The 7074-nt window shown below is 40.5% G+C and overlaps 1 protein-coding gene across 1 annotated transcript in view; it reads left to right on the top strand.

Annotated features, from left to right (window-relative positions):
- Nucleotides 1-2790: 2790 nt before the first annotated feature.
- Nucleotides 2791-7074, top strand: part of b3gnt2b (UDP-GlcNAc:betaGal beta-1,3-N-acetylglucosaminyltransferase 2b) — a gene marked incomplete at its 3' end in the record, with an annotated part of 23161 nt that continues 18877 nt past the window's right edge. The window contains exon 1 of the mRNA XM_032541673.1: nucleotides 2791-2957. The remainder of the gene's footprint in view (nucleotides 2958-7074) is intronic.

Consider the following 7074-nt stretch of genomic DNA (forward strand, 5'->3'; position numbering starts at 1 on the left):
ACACACACACACACACACACACACACACATGTACACACACAACACAGACCTCTGACAAACTGCCATCTGGGATCCTCTTGTTTGGACCCTTCAGTAAACATGACGTGAAACAAGATAAAAACGAAAGAGCAAGACAAAGAATTGGCATGTTACGTAGTGGGGATGGAGCAAAAGTGGGATCTGGGTGACTGACGACATGTGAAGTTGTTCTCAGTTCATCAATTAAACAAGCTAAACAAGATCTTTTTGCCTAACTGGTAAATGACTAATATTAAAGAGCAACCACCTGCTCCGTCTCAATAATTCTCTGTAGTATGTTCATTGTATTTGCTTTTGACCACCAGTTCCTACTGATGTTACTCACATTCTGAATACAGGTGTAACTGGTTTGTGTTTACAGACTGACAACAGTCTGACAGACTGTGAGTACTATAGCAAACAAAGAGACTTGTCAGCCTGATCACTGTTATGATAGGAGGGGAGGGATACTAATTTCCATCCTTGTAAGAGTGAGGTATCAATCTTCTCATCTAACTCTTGGCAGATGAAGTGTACTAGGTAAATACCCCAAAATAGCTTCTTTCCAACCAAGTATTTCCAGGAACGTAGTTATAGGAGCAGTCCACTTCCAAACAGTTCTACTAACTACTCTCTCCCCCAAACCAGTTTTCCATTTGCATTCACACTGGTCAAGTAACCATAGGAACTGGTAAGAGGGTCAAGGGAGTGACGCAAGCACGGCAACGGTCTTTATAGCATTGTCATTTGACTTTAGCGCCACATACAACAACAAACCAGCGTGGAGGAGGCCATGTGAATGTTCCTGTTGTGCCCTGCAGGGAACCTTATAACGGAGTTGGAACGGTGGCGTTCAAAGACTAGGCTGGAGTAATTAACAGAGAAACACAGAAGACAAAGGCTCCAGCGTAAAATGATCCTCTGCATCAGTCCATTTTTCTGAGTTCAGCATTCCATCCATTCTCGTAGTAATTCACATTATTATACATTATAATTATTCAAGTAGTCAGTGTTTTGCTAAAACAGACAGCATGGCTTCCACAGATGGCGCGCTGTGGGGGCGTGACATACTGTTTAAGTTGGACCAATCAACGGAGACCTAGGTCAAAAGGGAAAAGGGAAAGGGAAAAGACGATGCCCTGAGGTAGGAGCTGAAAGAGTTTCAGGAACTGTGGTCAGAGGAACTTAATAATCACCAAATTGGTCCAGTCACAACACGTGAAAAAAAGAGTTCTGTGAACGTTATGTTCTAAGAAATGCAAAAATCCCTCCGGTCGGAAAGAGGCTAATGTTAATTTGTTCCTGCAAAGGAAGCTAATGCTAATGTGATGATCCTGCTGTTGGTCAGCAGTGTCTGTTTGGTTAATTGGTTGATCATGTGATGGGCTACAGTAGTTATCAATGCCTTCTGGAGGCACCAGGGCCTGTTGCTCCAAGATTACAAATTCGGGCTCTGATACTCCCTCACTCCGAAAGGGACCCTCCCTGGTGACATGCCAATTTTACTAAGACCCTTGTTTTGTTTTTTTCTCGTTTTGTACAATCTACCACATGTACAAAAGCCACAATGTCATCCATGCACACCCTAAAATACTGATCTTAGTGACGTTCAAATTCCACGGTACAGTACGTGTTCCTTTGTTATGCTTTGCAATATAAAACCTATTTACCTTCATAGGGAACTTGAGAGGTTGTGTTTTCACATAAGAAGTAAACATGATATGCTTGTTATCCTTGTTAGCCTATCTAGCAAAGGCTATATCCATTAATTTTGGTTTATTTTGGCTACCTGAAACAAGGTATTGTTTGGTTTTCAGGCACTTCTGTGAAGAAATGATTTTCATTTTCATTTTGAGAAGTAGACACGGATCCTAGCCTAGAGTTGGAAAAAAAGATCAGTTGCATTAGCATTAAGACCAGACTGCAGCCGGGCTGTGTCTTATGGTAACCAAAGTTACCACCAGCACCTCTAAAGTTTTGTTTAAAAAGAAAAAGTCTAATAAAGCCTCATATTAACTTTTTAATAAACTGAGCAAGACATGTTTGCACAGACCACGAACTTTGGTCCCCCATCTCTTCCCTCGGAAGCATGTCAGGAAGGCATCTTTTGATGGCTATATGAAAATGAGAAATGATCACAGCAAATAAAGTGTCCAATGTTTATATGAGCCTGTCTGCGTATTAGCCAGATTATTAGACAGAAAATGTGATTTCATAGGCCTATAATATAAAATTCTACAATTTTAAGGAAGCGTACTTGTCCCTTAATTGAGAAGACTATTTCCATTTGTTGCTTCTTTTTACATGTCAGTATAAAGTTAATTGTATTACTTTATATACTACAGTAAGCTATAAAGTAATTAGCTCCAGCTTTACCAGGTAGCCTACAACATTAAAGTGATGAACACATGAATCACTAAAATTACTCCAATAGTACACATCCCAGTAATGTGTCAGTCAGTTAATCAGAGACCATAGCTGTAAAAAGATATTGACTTATGTGAAAGGCGGTAAGGGAAATATTCCAATTTTAGTAATCCAGCCAGGTATCTACAATTCACATTTTTGAAAGAGCCTCCTTAACCTTGTGTGTTTGTGTGTGTGTGTGTGTGTGTGTGTGTGTGTGTGTGTGTGGTGGGTTGTGGGGTGTGTGTGTGAGAGAGAGAGAGAGAGAGAGAGAGAGAGAGAGAGAGAGGGAGAGAGAGAGCCTCGCGCCGCCCAGAATAAAGAGCGCAGCGTCATCATCAACACAGAGAGCGCCGAAAGAAAGAAGACAGTCCTGAGTCTTGAGAGTATGGAGTCGCCGGCGGAGTGAAAACAGCAGCAACATCACACGGTGAAGTGGAAAATACGTTTTTTTTAGCCGCCGGAAAGACAGTCTCATGGATTTATTCAACTGGTCCGCCATTGTTTGGGTGACGAAGGACGGCTGAAAACAAGTGAGTTAACCAAGCCCCGGAGGAGTTTTCAGGTTTTACTTGAAAGGAGAAACTGCGTTCATATCACTGGCGACAATGTAACCGCTCACAGAAGTAACGTACCAAAGAGTTTACGTTAGCTGACTAATTGCAACAAAAGTGTCACTTAGGAATACGTTTAACGAACATGTCAATGTGGTTATAAGGTGCGCTTGTGTAGCCTAGCTACTTTAATTTGGAAGATAACCAAAACTCGGAAAATGACAGAGTTAAGCTAGTAACAACAACATGAAACGCGATATGCTACAGCAATATGAAAGCAGTAGGCCTAACGTCAACATTAAAGTTACAGCTTTAGGCTACGTACAATTTAGGCGAGGTCTAGTGCTATATTGATCAGCCTAACGTTAGTGAAAATTGATTAATTGGTCGATATAAATTGAATCAACAATTTTGATGATTAAGGCATTTGTCAATCCAAAATAACAGTCACTGGTTCCAGCGTCTCCAATCTGAGAAGCTGCTGCTTTTCTCTGTCTTTGTAACAAAAAAAATTACAAAGTAGCCCAATAATAGTTTCTCACCTTAGGCTAATGGAAGTTTTTACATTTTCCATATTGATCGAGACTAAAAAATAGATTAATTTATGGTTTAAAAAAAAAAAAATCAGTAGGTAAGTTGCTGTCCTGGGCCTGGTAAAATTTTCAAAGTTTACCACACAAAGTGCTAAGTGACCCTTAAACCTCCTACACAAACAATAGCATTATATGTTGCAGGCAGGAAAGCAGGCACGTTAATCCAATATTTGAAGAAGATAACTGAGAGATAACTAACTGTCCGTTGCTTGGTTTCAGGTAGCCTAACCTACATTTCTGGGGAATTAAGATACTACTACTACTTCTACTACTACTATAGTCTTCATGATTTCTTTCTCTCTCTCTCTCTCTCTCTGATGCCATATGTGCTCTCCATGATAACAGTTTTTTTTTAAATCACATGAGCAACATTTTCCAGAGTTGTGTGCGTGCAGTGTCAGTAGGCCTGCTATGTTTAGACAGAAAGGTCCAAACCACACTTTGGATGAGTAACCTCCATCCAGTCAAGGATTAGTTTCTGTCTTGCTGTTAAATCATTACCAGACAGTAGGCCTAATTATTATTAAGCGAACGACAAAAGTGTAAATTTCAAGCAACTGTCTGTTTTTCACTTGTGCAGACCCCTTTTCAGATTGATTATAGTCTTGAATTCCATACGACTTCATACTGAAAATACAATCTTATGGAACCAAACAATTTGCTTGGTAGTTGGGGTCAGTTATACCATCTCAAACCATATGATTCCACATACAGTATATGGTATTATGGTTGTTGCATTAAATATCTGATCTGTGCACCAGGTTGTAGTCATGAGAATGTGACTCTGATGCGGCTAGTCTGTGAATCTGTATCTAGCCCCTGCCCTGCAACATTAGTAGTTTGTGATATAAGTAGCCCAATGTTCATACATTAAGTCTTTTGATGGTTTGCATCAGATAAAGGAAGTTAAAGTGACACATAGTCTGTGTGTAATTGTGGTTTTAGATTTTAGCGAAGAGCGTGTTTGAAGGTTGTGACTACAATTTGTAGCTAATCTGTGCTCGGTATTAAGTTTCTATGGTAGAGAAAGAGGTGCTAAATATCATTTTAAAATGTATATTATTTTTCATTAACTTGTTTGGTATTGTGTGGATTTTTCTGTCTACAGAAGAGGTTAGTTTGCCAAATGGTTTAATGGAGAGTCTTTGTTATCTCAAAGCCACGTTGCCATTCAGACACAACAAACACTCTGAGTCATTTCTCCACACCATGTGTACAATCCTTACTTTTTTTTGCCATCTTAGGCCTTTTAATGGATAGGACATCACCCAGGTGCCTAGAATCCTTACTTTTAGACATTTACTGATGTTCTCCTCCAGCTCAGTGAGCAGGAACCAGCCCCAGTTTCCTGCTCAAGGGCACTTTGACCGTCACAGGATGTACATTCACCTGTTGATTAAATAATCAAACCTGTGACCTTTTTACATACAGGACATTTTCTCTGCCCACTCTCACCTTTTCATTTTACCTAATCCGCTCTCCTTACTGAACCCCTCCTCATTACTAACCACAAATTCCTGTCAAGGGCTGCTTCTTGAGGTGGGGATGAGTGTTAACAGTCATCTACATAAAGCACAGTTTCTTCCTAATGGTGTTCAAGAACACAAATGTCAAAGGCAGGCCGACTATTTATTTGATGGATGTGCCCTTGACTTTATTTAATAGCAGAAAACAGGCTGCTTCAATTGCAGGCTACGCCTAGTTGAATGAATTTGGCTAAAGTGTCAAATGAAGTATTGCACTGCACTTGAAGGCTGCGGTTGATCTGCCCCTTCATCAGCCAGCCTCTTATTTCAAGGTCAGTAATTCAGCACATCCCCAATGGGAGACCTGGAGCTACCCAGAGGTGCTGCTTATTATGGTAACATCCCATCAAGTCTGTACTAGAACCACAGTGTAATTTATGTTGGCACAGAAATATGCTCTGTCCTGTTTAGAGAGATTGTCACACAATCTCAAATAGTACTAGTTTGACGCCTCAGACCCAAGCGGCAACCTCCTATGATGAAAAATGAAGCCAATGGGGAAGCTCCAAAAGAACTGCAGTTTTGAGTATCCACTTGAGGTTGGCTCCAAAAGGGAGTAAATCCTGGTCTAGAAATCTAGATACACCCTAGCGGCAGCAAATGTAATTTGCATCTAGGGTCAGTCTAGCAACTCTCCGTTGTTTTGCGAGCCTGAAAAAATAAATTGTGGTCAGGCCAATCACATTGTGTATAGAGTTGGTGGGCGGGCTTAACATAAATACCGCAGAGACGGTCCTGCTTAAATTCCCTGCTACTTGAAAACAAAGAAGATGCCTGCTGCTGCTGTCAAACAGCGGTTTTTCAAATCGGCTTTGGCCAAAACTCTGAAAGACTTGGAGTTAAGCACTGAAGTCATTCTTAACAGATGTGTTTGGAGTTTTGCCGACCGGATACGGCAAAGGTTTAATCTATCACCTAGCGTTGCTCTGGTTGGTTGTAGCGCTATCCTATTGGGTGCAGAGGGAATTTGAAAGACCACAGTTTATCCCGCCCCTCGGATTGAACCCTGCCAATGGTGAGTTCCCAAACCCAACATCTTGATGTGGGTCTGTCTTGTCAGGTAAATCCCCATTGATCCCCATGTTAAAATGCCGCCAAGACTGTAGGTTTGAAATTCTCAAACAGCCAGACCCATGTGACGCGTTCATCCAATCAGCTTCAGGTCAAGGGCTCCCTTTCCACTTTGTCATCAAGATGGTGACCATTTAGTGCGAGTAGGGTCCATCCAAGTTGGGGGTTTGAGACACAGCTTTGGTCTCTATGAAACTAATGTAACTCACCTTTTAAAAATGTATGTTGTGTTTTGCTTTGAGTGACTCTTGGCAGAAAAAAGTGAACTACGTGTATTCATTTTTGGCTCTTTGGAAACCTATGGATAACATCCCTGAGACTACGTCCAAATTTTATACAGTCCATGTTTGACCAGTTTAGAGTGAATGTGTTTACCTGCCTGTTAACCTGAGCTCCTTATAGACAAAATGGGCATTGTCTGTTTGATCATGATACAAACATGGCAACATGTCTACAGTTGAGCAGAATGGCTAATTAAAGTAATAAACATCTCCTTGTTAATGCTGCTTACTAGCTACCATCTGCAGATATTTTGTTGTATTTAGCAATTACATAAACAAATGAAAACTGGCTATATACAGGCATAGCATTTGTCTACCTAAACAACCAGTAATCAACCAGCTCTAGTGTTCCTCTTGGTTTTGATTAATCTTTAAAGGAATTCTCATGTCCTGCGTTGCCACCAACACAGTCATCACTGTCTGTTCATGAACTATGAAACTCAGGATAAATACTCTGTTTTTCATCACATTCATAACATTAGTGAGCAACCAGAGCAGAAATACTTTTATTTGGCTCACTAGCTTTTCCCAACAATTTCCCTACGACACTAGCTGACCGCTAATAGGAAAAATTAAGTTATTGTCTTAACACAACCGTCTTATACAATTTTTTTTTATTTTTTTT

This window comes from Etheostoma spectabile, chromosome 17 (assembly GCF_008692095.1).
Source record: "Etheostoma spectabile isolate EspeVRDwgs_2016 chromosome 17, UIUC_Espe_1.0, whole genome shotgun sequence".
NCBI lineage: Eukaryota > Metazoa > Chordata > Actinopteri > Perciformes > Percidae > Etheostoma > Etheostoma spectabile.